This window comes from Sus scrofa, chromosome 10 (assembly GCF_054392235.1).
Source record: "Sus scrofa isolate SSC_HxYL_T2T_F1_AM1 chromosome 10, Sscrofa_HxYL_maternal_Yorkshire_Landrace_v2.0, whole genome shotgun sequence".
NCBI classification, from domain to species: Eukaryota; Metazoa; Chordata; class Mammalia; order Artiodactyla; family Suidae; genus Sus; species Sus scrofa.
In genome coordinates, this window is record NC_139392.1 from 76,957,029 (window position 1) to 76,969,448 (window position 12,420).

The 12,420-nt window shown below is 41.4% G+C and overlaps 1 long non-coding RNA gene across 3 annotated transcripts in view; it reads left to right on the top strand.

Annotated features, from left to right (window-relative positions):
• Nucleotides 1–12,420, top strand: part of LOC102166141 (uncharacterized) — a 123,829-nt gene that overhangs the window by 108,533 nt on the left and 2,876 nt on the right. For 2 of the 3 annotated variants that reach the window (XR_014818023.1, XR_002336362.2), the window contains 3 exons: nt 3,932–4,137; nt 4,816–5,000; nt 9,806–11,855. This is a non-coding gene — a long non-coding RNA (uncharacterized LOC102166141). Of the gene's footprint in view, nt 1–3,931; nt 4,138–4,815; nt 5,001–9,805; nt 11,856–12,420 lie in introns of those variants that run through there. The other variant, XR_014818025.1, reaches the window with a different exon arrangement.

The following is a 12,420-nucleotide window of genomic DNA, read 5'->3' on the forward strand; positions in this document are numbered from 1 at the left end:
TTGCGGATTTTACCATTTTGTGTGAGACCCATCTTAGCCAGAGCCATCTTGGAAAAAGACCTAGCCTCTCCATCCCCCCACCTGAAGGAGAAGGTTTGCCCAAACTTATCAATTGCTAGAGCTTTTGTCCTCTCCTCTGTGAAATTTGAAGCACGTGGCAAACACGATAACTAGCCTGAAAGTGAGTGAGGAACACAAGGTGGAAGGGACTGCTGGCTCCTGCTGGGAGGGTTTTACCCTGAGACCTGCTGCCTCGTTGCTTCTTCCAGAGCCCAGGTATAGAGAGGGAGCCACACCCCCGACCCCCCAAACAGGGACGGCTGCTGGAGGACGGGAGCCTGTTCTCTGCTGAGCCTGGTGGTGTCTGGCAGCTGTCAAACAGGCTCAGGCACGTGTGAGTTTCCCATGGCACTCAATCGCCATGGAGCATGAGGACAGGGAGCAGGTGGCTAGAGGCGGCTCCCCAGGAAAGACTACCATTCTTGTGCTCAAAGATTTTGCATCTGGACAGACAGGCCTTCAGGGGACCCGAGAGACCTCTTGTCTCACTGGAAGAAACACAAAGGGTTGACCATCAGTTGCATTATATCCTCACATCCCTGGGCTGCTGCCTACTCCACCAACTCGGAACTGCCTACTCTTCAGTTCAAGTTCAACCCCCATTCAAGCTGTAGGACTGAAGACCACAAGAGTTTGAGAAGTTCCTTCTGAGAAACTGGCGCCGTGGTTTTGGTGTGCTGAGTCTGCGGGGTCATGGGAAGGGGTCATGGCTGCTTCTGTTCTTGCAGTGCTAAGAGGCTTTCCAGTGTTTTTCCTTAGTGGACTTGACCTGTTGAGGATGAGCACTGCCTTTCTGCTGATGATCTGTTTGAGAAATCAGAGCGGCCTGGACTGATGGTTTCTGGTGGAGGCTCACTTGGGCTTTTGTTGGAGGGCGTGTTGAGAGTAGAGAGCATCATTCTTCACCCAGAGGCTTGCCCAGCCCACTCGCCCAGGAGATGGGCACCCACCCTGTTAGCACAATACAGTTTTCGACTGTGAGTCACCCTACATTCTCTTCTCGGTATCACTTGGCATTAAACCCGGCAGCATTCTGGTACCTTGGCTTCTCCCTGGACAGACAGCTTGGTTTCCCAGGCTTCCCAGAAACCCCGCCTTCAGAAAGCAGAGAGGCCCAGGCCTATGAAAAGGCTGCATATATGTGACACCCACTCATGGGGGACAGCTGTTTTGGTCACAGGGTTTATCTTGTATAGCCCTGTAAAACCCACATGAGGCTGCCCCAGGCAAAATGGCGAAACATGTCCAATTCGTCCAGGATTCTTTTCATCTCTCCTTATGTCAACACTAGCCAGTATATCCTTCATTCTCACCCAACAGAGCTTTATGCAGTAAGTATTCTCTGACATTTACTTGGCCTAGCAGTGCCAGGCTCTGGTCTAGGACCTGGATTGGCCAGAACAACAAATTCCCTCCCTCATGGACAGGTTGAAAGCTGCAGTGGTATTTGCTCTCTACATGTTCATTATACTCTGCAAAATAAGTTGCACGGGAAACCAGCAGTCGAAGCATGGGCCACGGGGAGGGAGGGAGGGAGCAGATGGTTGTATGTGGGTTCGGTGGTCCCTGCCATGCTCCCCTCACCCCTCAAGCAGCCCGCCACAGCTTTCTTTTCCACTGGCTGCCCTCAGTGTTGTTAGTCGGCTCTCTCATTTCTAATCAGGATGGGATTAGTTCAAAGTGAGACCCAATCCCTGCTCTATTTAAAACTGAATGATAGGGGACTGGCAGAGGGACTGGCAGTAGCCACCTAATAGTTATCTAAACACCAGTGATACCCTCTCCCAACTCTAGACTTACATTTATAACATTGACTTTATGGGAACTATTCCGTAGCGATACCAGATGAAATTCTGTCTTCTCAAGTCCCTAATTTCCCCCAAGTGAGTTCATCTTCCCCCAGGCTCACACAACATGTTGCTAGTCCCACATTATAGCAATTGGCACAATTGGGTCTGCACTGCATCTTTTTCTTCCTACTGAACTGGGAACTCCTGGAGTCAAAGGCAGATGTTGTCACCTCTGTGTAGCTTATAGTACCTGGCGTGTAAGTGACAGAAGTGCTTCACAAATGTGCTGCTCTTGGCAGAGCTCAGACTTGTAGTTCATACAGACCTGCATTCAAATTCTGACTCTGTCTCTCCCTAACAAGGTATTGAGGCCAGTTGATTAATGGCCCTGAGCCTCAGTTTCCCCATTTGTAAATGGGGATAACGATTCCCTCAAAGGAGTCTAAAGCCAGTGCCAGGAGTACAGTAGTTCCCCTGTACAGCGTGACCCATGTTATAATGGCATGACGATGGTGGATGGTGGTGCAGGGTCCTCATCAGCTTCTGTTTGGGAGCTGTATGCTAAAACCATCGCCGCCAGGAAATGACTATTCCATAAGGATTTTGAGCCTTCCTCATACCTGCCACGCTGGAGATGCTTTAGTTGGGGACTAGAATTTTTGTGATAGAAAAGAAGGTTGGCAGCCCTGCGGGAATAGACAGATGAATCATTAATGTTTTCAGGTGTCTTCAATGAAAGTCAAAAGAAGAGGTGCTCAGAAGATACATAAAAGAGCCTCATGGTGTCCTTTTATCAGCCACTCAAAAAGGAACATAGGAATTCCCGCTGTGGCTCAGTGGTTAGCAAATCCGACTAGTATCCATGAGGACGCAGATTTGATCCCTGGCCTCGCTCAATGGGTTAAGGATCCAGCGTTGCTGTGAGCTGTGGTGTAGGCTGCAGACGCGGCTCAAATCTGGTGTTGCTGTGGCTGTGACATAGGCCAAGGGCTGCAGCTCCAATTTGACCCTTAGCCTGGGAACCTCCATATGCAGCAGGTGTGACCCTAAAAAGACAAAAGCCAAAAAAAAAAAAAAAAAAAAAAAGAATATAATAAAATCTCCTCTGCTCCAAAAAAAAAAAAGAGAGAGAGAGAATTTTTTGACCATCGGTATGAATCTTCTGACTATTAAAGTTAACATTCCGACTAGGACCAAGTCTAGAGTCATCTCAATGGAAATCCCTCTTTTTTTTTTTGGCTGGTGTATTTGGTCCCTGAAGCTCATGTTCATGGAGAGCTACTAAATAGGAGCTATGTAAGCACAGTTTGGAAACGGACCTTTCTGACAACATCAGGCTAAAGCTGTGCCTATACTCAGAACATGAGCCTTAGCTAGGGAGGAAGGTGGGTGATAGCAGTAACCGCTAAAAACAAGGGCCATTTCTTTGAGATGTGGCCTCTCACATAAATTACACTGTATTTCTTCTCCATGCTCAACTTTTGTACGCAGGAAAAATCAGTTTAAAATAAAGATGGAGGTTGGTACCTAAGTTGAAAAGAGGTCACAAGAGGGCAAGGAGACAGAGTGAGAAGGAAGCGCCATCTTGGGTCCTTGGCGATCTCAGTGAAGGAGAATGGCGGTGACACTGTAAGATTCAGATGTGAGTTCTGGTGCCTTCACTTGAGAGCTGAGAGATCTTGAGACATTGACTCATCTCTTAGGACCTCTGTTCCTCATCTCTAAAATAAAGATAAAATTACATCTCCTATAAGGGAGTTAAGGATCTGTTCTTGTCACTGCTGGAGCAGGTTCAGTCCCTGGCCCGGGAACTTCCACATGCCACAAGTGCAGCCAAAAAAATACATCACCTACCTCACAGGGGGACTGAGTGAGGTTGGAAACAAAAGCACCTGGTGAATGAAATGGCCCCATTCCTTTTAAAGCAATTGTTTTGAACCCAATTGATTTTGTAAAGTATTTAGGGAGCAAAACAGATCAAAAGACTAGCAATGGTTCATATTACATAATGTTATGTTTGAGGCAATAATGTTGTTTGTATTTTTATTTATCCTTCTGTTTATACCTTGTTATCTTGCCAGTGTTTCCACGATGAGCAAGCATTACACCTGCAATCAGAGAAAGTTACATTAAGTCGTTAATATATGTGCAGCTTAGAGATACACACCATGGAGTGAAATTATAAAGGAATGAGGAAGAATGATATCCTGACATCAGGATAAAGTTACTGTTGGGATAAGGAAGGAGACGGGATGGAGAAAAAGACATGAAGACTCCAACTATATGGGTAAAGATCAGTTTCTTTCTCTTTTTTCTTTCCTTTTTTTTTTTTTTTTTACCCTCAGCACATGGAGGTTCTCAAGCTAGGGGTCCAGTCAGAGCTGTAGCTGCTGGCCTATGCCACAGCCACAGCAATGCAGGATCCGAGTCGAGTCTGCGACCTACACCACAGCTCATGGAACGCCAGATCCTTAACCCACTGAGCAAGGCCAGGGATCAAACCTGCGTCCTCACGGATGCTAGTCAGATTCGTTACTGCTGAGCTCAGGTAAAGATCAATTTCTTAAGCTGAGTGGTGGATATGACTTATGCTTTTTTGTGTATTTTAAATTATTCCATTAAACTTTTAAAACAAAATATCAACACTGGGTACAGAGGGTTATGTGCAAAGATGTTCAATGACGGACTATTTGCAACAGTCAAGATATTTTGAACTATGTGTCCAACAATAGAAAATGGGTTAAATAAGTTATGAAGTAGTTAAGAAAAAAAAAAGCAAGACAGTATTGTTAATATTATTGTCCTATCAACTTAAATCACCTAGTTTCACTGAGCTAGCTGCTGCCTCTACCATTGAGAGTGGAAGATGATAGAAATTTGGCACGTAATTGAAAATTTGATTCTTCTCACTTTATTTTCTGCAGTACTTTATTAAGTCCCTAATTGGTCTAAATGTATTTACTAGGTGAATATTCCTGAGGACGTAGAAATGTTCAGCCAGTACTGTGCATCGTCCCATATGAGAGTATTTAATACTTAAACAAGAAGATGGGAAGACTGAACCATTTGAAAGGACCAAGTGAGGCCACCTGTCATCAAGAGCTACGAAGCTTAGCCTTTATTTCGTGGATTTGCCTCTTTAATTTTCAGGTGAGCCTTTATTTAGATTGGCTCTTTGTTTCCTTTCTCTTATCAAGTTGTCAAACTAAGGAAACAGTTTCTCACTTATTTCATTAGCCTCTACCACAGATATTCTATGGTGCTGGACCTTGCCAAGGTCTTGAGATTTCTGTCCAGCCACGTCTGCAGGTCCTACCTAAGAATTCTAAGGAATGTAGCTTTCAAATCAGCGATAAAGACAACTGCCTTTCTGTTCTGTTCTCTGGTGATTAACTGTGATCTTCCAGCTCCATGTAAGCTTTCTTCATTTTTAAAAATCAAAAATAACAGGAGTTCCCATCATGGCTCAGCAGAAACGAATCCGACTAGGGACCATGAGGTTGCAGGTTCAAACCCTGGCCTCCCTCAGTGGGTTAAGGATCCGGTATTGCGGTGAACTGTGGTATAGGTCGTAGATGCGGCTCAGGTGCAAAGTTGTGGCTGTGGCATAGGCCGGCGACTACAGCTCCGATTAGACCCCTAGCCTGAGAATCTCCATATGCCACGGGTGTGGTCCTAGGAGACAAATAAATACATAAATAAATACAATCAAAAAAACATTGTTTTGGAGTTCCCATTGTGGCACAGCGGAAATGAACCCGACTAGGAACCATGAGGTTGTGAGTTTGATCCCTGACCTCGCTCAGTGGGTTAGGGATCTGGCATTGCCGTGAGGCTGTGGTGTAGGTCGCAGACGTGGCTCGGATCCTGTGTTGCGTGGCTGTGGTGTAGGCCGGCAGCTGTAGCTCCGATTCGACCCCTAGCCTGGGAACCTCTATATGCCATATGCTGTGAGTGCAGCCCTAAAAAGCAAAAAAAAAAAAAACAAAAACAAAAACAAAAACAAAAAAACCCATTGTTTTATAAATGTGTATGTTGCTGATGCAGACATGGCTACCCGCCACTAGGTGTCACAACAGTGAGTTACAGAATCTTTTCAGAGGATCATTTCAATTTAGAAGATAGGTTTTAAGCAGAAGGAGGAGCTGTGTTTATCCTCAGCCCCTCAAGACCCCTGCTTCTGCCCTGTTCACCCTAGCAGCTTAGTGATCTCTCCCGAACTTTCAGGAAAGGACGCAACAGATTTATAGGAATATGAACACACAGACTGCTTCATCCGGGAGTATTTGTTATCCCTCTAACCTGAGGCAGACATTTTTACCCTAGGATTTTTTTTCCCCACTTATCAGTGAAAAGTCCTTAGTATATTCTCTCAATTCTTTTCTTTCTTCCTCTTGTTCCTAATATCCCTTGGCTTACTTCCATCTATGACCTCTGGTTTCATGAGAGACCCAGGCAGATGTAGGAAGACTTCCTAAGTTTTCCCGCAGAACCTCTGCAGAGTTGCTGTGGTGAAGCCATTTGTGCTGATGCTATGATACACGTCCCTCTGTGGTGCGGAGGGGGGCTAAGGGAGGTACAGGGTCTTGACCTTGAGAAATGTCAACAGCTCTGTGTAAGGGGTCACAAAAATTAAAAGAAGAACCCAACAAATAAAAAACATAACCAGGAGAATTATGGAAGAAATAATTTTAAAAAGATCTAATCCACTCTTGTATATGCGTTCCTTTTGTACTATGCATGTATGTCAGGGAAACTGCTGAGACCATCTTTTAAATGTTTATTTCCATTATTACTTCTGAGGTGCCAAAAATCCCATAATGGGAAGAAAGAGGAAAGTAGCCTTTGTTGGAAAACAGTCAAGAAAAGGAAAAGAAGCCAAGTTCAGGCTCAAGTTCTGTCTTCCTTTTCATACCAGAAAGTTCTAGAACAGGCAAGTCTACCTTTTCAGGAATTACTACCTAGACATATTGTTGATCCCACTTCTTAATGGCAGAAGAAAGGGGACGCTTGAGGGAAGACACCTTATTTGTCAATACCTCCTTGAAAGGGCAGAGCAAGTTGAGCAAAGACAGGGAACAAAGCTTCTACTTTCCTTGTTAGCTCTTCTGGAAGAAAAGGTTTGAGACGAAGAGTAAAGTCATCAGCCAAAAGAAGATACAAGAGCTTGTCTGTACAATTTGATTATTCATGCTTTCCTTGCCCACAATTAGGCTGGATAACCAAATACTGAGTGACCCAGAAAGACTGAAAGACAATGGAGCATTTTCGGATGGCCTCACATGCTCCTGAGGTTTAATCCTGCTCACTGACATCCAAGAAGAGCTTCATCATGGAAAAACTGAACATGAAAGGAATTAGTATCCCTGAATGAACCTTGAAAGTTTGTGCTTACATTGGATTAAATTTATATGAGGAAAAATTGGATTTTTCTGTTCCCTGAACTATAAGAATTTGGATGGATAAAAACTTAAACTGCCAGCAGCTTCGGCGTCAATAACCCTGAATCTTGTTGCCAAAAACTAATTTTAATTGGTGAAGAGCAAAGTGAGAATCACTGATTTGACCCAAACATGCAAATGACAAATTGTCATTTTTTTTCTGCCTAAATAAAATATCTTCTACTTAGGCCTTGTGAATTTCTAGGAGATTGAAACTAACACATACAACTTTCTTTAAAGACCTTTGGGCACCTCAGTATTAAATATTTTGGCTAGAATACAACATAGCTATTTGGTTTTTTAAAAAGTCAGTCTGTTTAAGGAAAGGTAGAGTGAGATTTCAGTATTTTATGGAACAAAATTATTTTAACCTCATCTTTTGGAAGGGCTGTGTTTTTGGAGAAAGCAAAGGATTCTAATGCTTTCTGTGCTTTTTATCACTTTGTTTTCACAACCCAACCAGGCAGGTATTTTTATCCATATGTTCTAGATGTGAAGCTGAGGCACAGGAAGATTTGGTAACTTTCCTAGGGTCCTAAAGCTGGTGTTGGGGAGCTCCCTGATGGCTAAGTGGGTTAAGGGCCTGGTGTTGTCACTGCTATGGCTTGGGTCGCTGCTATGGCTCATGTTCAGTCCCTGGCCCTGGAACTTCCACATGCTGTGGGTGCAGCCAAAAAAAAGAAAGAAAAAGAAATTCATGATTAAATTTTTTAAATAATAAATATTTATAAGAAAGAAAGCTGGGATTTTAGCAAGTTAATAACAGAAAAGCATATAAATGCTAAAGCTAAAATGAACAGGAATGATGGTTGCTCAGGAAACAATTTATATGAAATAAATTCTGATTTGCAACATGAAAATGTTGACAAATAGATGACCAGGATTTCGGAAGCCATTTTCAGTAGAACATGATATGGAGAGACAGAAGGAAAGAAGAATAAGATAGGTTTTGGAGTTAGGGGAGAAATAAAAATGCATTTGTTTAGAGGTAAAAGTTCTCCAAATTCCCAGATGCTTTTGTTAGTAAGTGAGTCACTTTTCTTTCTCTTCTTTGAGGAGGGTTTGGGAACTATTTGAGATGTGATGGAAAATTAAAAGTGAAAATTAAATGTCCAATGAGTTAGGCATGCCAAACCATCCCATCTCCTCTCCACCCCTCCTGTATTCTTGATCCCTGTGAATGGTAAAACCATCCATCTAGTTTATAAACCAAAATCCTTTCCCATGTCCTTCTCATTTAATCTGTCAACAAATCCTATAAAGTGACTTTCCTAAATATTTTTTGAAACCACTCACTCCTGGTTCCACCACATCAGTCTACACCCTGGCCTCCTAATGGGTCTCAGGTCTGGGAGTCCAGTCCCTCGACCCCCACTCAGTTGCCAGCATGATCTTCCTTCCTCCCTCCCTCCCTTCCTTCCTTCCTGCCTTCCTCCTTTCTTTCTTATGTCCCCACTAGCAGCAGCGGCATATGGAATTTCCTAGGCCAGGGATTGAATCCAAGCTGCTAACTCACTGCGCTGGGGTGGGGATTAAACGTGTGCCTCCACAGCGACCTGAGTCATTGCAGTCGGATTCTTAACCCACTGCACCACAGCAGGAACTCCAGCATATTCTTTCTAAGTTAATTGTGCTATCCTACTTAAAATTCCTCAGTGACATCTCTTAGCTTTCAGAAAAGTGTAAACTCATGGATCCTGCTTGATTTTCTAGCTTCATCTTCACAAGCCCATACATACACATTTTGTTCCAGGCAAGCTGAGCAGTACATCCTGTTCTCCATGACATGTTGGTCCCTCCGCTCACCAACTCACGGAGGTAACTGTCACCTGACTTTTAAACTTTGGCTCACAGGTGATCATCTCTTCTAGAACGCCTGCTTTAATCCCTCAGTCTGATTTCTGTCTCTCTCTTTTTGGCCCCCATCCCATAGCCTTAGGTTTAAAACATGGTTATGGCCTGAGGTGGATTAGGAAAGAGCCAACTAGGCCATTGTCAAGGGCGCCAATTTTCAAAAAGACTTAAATGTCATTAGGAACATTGCGTCAAAAGAAAATCATGTTTATCAATGCTATTTGCACTTAAAAGAACTATTTCCACAAGCTTCTAGGAATCAGAAGGTGAGAAGACCCAAGACTATGTTTGAATAGCAATAAAGGATTTCTAAACTGCTTTTCAAAGAGGATGAGTTTGGTTAGTTTCCGTGTTTTTGTTTTGCTACTGGGGTGTGCAGGTTTGGTCAGAGCTGAGCTGCCTAGGACAGCACAGGAGAGGGTAACCACTGCCAGCAGAGGCCCTTCTCTGTCCTCTCCTGCATTGTGCCTGGGGTACAGTGATCAGTACAAAAACTATGGCACTTCCCTCAAAGGAAAGTGGAACAGATACTTTTAGGAACATCAGTATGAAGGGGAACCAATATCTATCTAGCTTTCTCAGGATACACCATATATCTGGCTTGTCCTAATCATAGTATTTATCATACAATCTTTTAATAAGTTGAATTATTTGTCTCAGTTGTCCATAGGCTTCCCAAGGACTGACACGATGACTCTTTTGCTTTGTAACAAATCTGAAGAAGGTACATGTTCACCCAAAGTACGTGATCCCAAAGAATAATGATCCAAAGATCCAGAGTTAGCAGTGTATATTTAGCACTGTCCAGAGAAGAAGTCGAATAGGTAAGAATATTCTGTTCACTCAAGAGGTAGTCTCTATTGTAGTTGATAAGTACAGATAATTGTGAGTGAAATATCTCTGAAAACTGTCCTTCTCTCTTTGGTTTGCCAAATAAACAACTATTTCCTAGATATCTTCATATAAGGAATGGAGAGTCCTGGGTGGAGAAGACCCAATCTGTGGTCACTGGAAAAATGTATCAACTATTCTAAGTCAATAAATTTACATTTTAGTTTGTAGATTAACTCTCTTATAGGGGTGATTGGGGAAGATAAAATCTCTAAATCTAATTAACTTTGTGTACATGAACAAAATTTAATTTTTGGACTTCTCCGATGACGACGTCAAGGTACCATCTTTCTTTTATTTTTCAAAATTATAAAACTCCCACATAGATTTTTTTCGTACCCACAGCATATGGAAGTTCCAAAGCTAGGGGTCAAATCACAGCAACACGGGATCCAAGTAGTGTTGGTGACCTACACCACAACTCATGGCAACGCCAGATCCCCAACCCACTGAGCGAGGCCAGGGATCAAACCCATATCCTCGTGGATACTAGTAGGATTCGTTTCCACTGTGCCACAACAGGAACTCCCTCATTTCATTTCGATACGACTTTTGGCTGAGGGAAATTTTATGCTCTTGACCTGATTTAAACTAATATTTTCCTTCTTTCTGTTGCCAGTAAAATATTGTTACACTCAACTTTTCTCAAGAGAAAGATGTTCTGTATTTCTTCATAGTAGGCTACAACGCTAAAGGGAAAAGGGGGTACCTTTTGACCTGATGACTCTTTTTCTGGAAAATACACAGAATACTGTGAATAAATAAACTATTAGGATCTTTTAGGATTAAGTTACATTACTTTAATAGAGAAGAACCCTACACAGATGTGGAATTTATGAGAAATGATGTATTTTCTGGTAATGACCCATGTTGATTTGGCAGTTGTTTAAATATTATGTCAACCAATTATATTTAAGATCTCAAACAGATTGGAGAGATAGTCCCAGAAAAAAAGGTAATATCAAGGGCAAGTAAAATTATTTTCTGAAAGCTTCTGCTGCTTGACCTGAGTCTTATAAAATTCAAAACAAATATGAATAAACTCAAATTTTGTCAAACCAGGATGTTGAATAATTTTAACCAGGCCACTTGACCCAGTAAAAATGCTGTTTTCTTGCACATATTTTCTGTTAGATTAGGAAACTGTGTTGTGTTAAAATGAACAGGTTAACACTCCTTTATGTAAAACCCTTGGGTTAGATATGTTTTGAAACTCCAAAATTTTAAGATTTTAGAAAGGTAATGTTACGTGTTTGCCGCATATTGAGTGTGGTATCAGTAAACGGCTCTTAGGAAAAAAGAGAGAGAGTGTGTGTGTGTGTGTAAGTTTCTTATGACTTGTACTGTTGAACAATGTATAATACAAAATTACAAATAAGAAAATATATAGTACTTTTTACTGTGGCTATATATATCCAATCAGTTTTCATAGAATGCTTTAATTGAATTTTTGCCTAACTCTTATATCCATAGTTAAACGATGGTTACAATTGATAAAGGAATGTAATTCCGTCATGAAGGTTGGTGGATATTTTCCTTAATTCTTGCATCTTTTGAGGGGGGCTTATTAACCCTTCTTTCTAGCTTCTTTAATTGAATGTGTTCATTTGAGTTCATATGTATATATGTATATATACACAAATAGATATAGACATACAAATATATACATATACACACACATACAGACATACAGACATATACACACGTGTATGTATTATTAAATGAATTTCAGGCTGTACATTTATTTCTAGGTCCTACTGTAGGTGTTAACTAACTTTATTATGGTAATCATTTCACAATATACACATCCCTATAAATTTTATATTGTACTGTCATTATTATCTAGTTTTCATTTTGACTCTCAGAAGGGTTAGATTAAGTTGTTTCTTAATTTAAAAAAAAAATTGTGTATGGACACTACTTTAGGATCCATTAAACCTCTACAAATTTCCCACCCTATATTTATGTATTCCAACATTTTTGAATTTTAAATATTTGCAAAATATTTGTTTTCTTTCGATTGACAAATACATTTGGGAAGAAAGAGTTAAAAGAATGTTGAAACAAGCCTCCTTAAAGCAGGACTAATATGCTAATAATGCATTGCATATCTATAAAAAGGAGAGACACTATGTGACTTTTCCTAAAACAATTTGACTACATATTTTTGTTTGCTGAAATACTTCTGTCTCATGGAATAATCTAGAAATGTCCCACTATTCTCTATTAGTTGGTGCCAATATCATTAATTTTACCCGTAATCATTAGTACCATATTAGGCAGGGTTGTTAATTGCAAATAACAGAAGTCACTCTGAACACGTTCATTAAAAGATAATAAGCAACCCAAGGAATCTCCAGAAAACCAGAGAATCAACTTTAGAG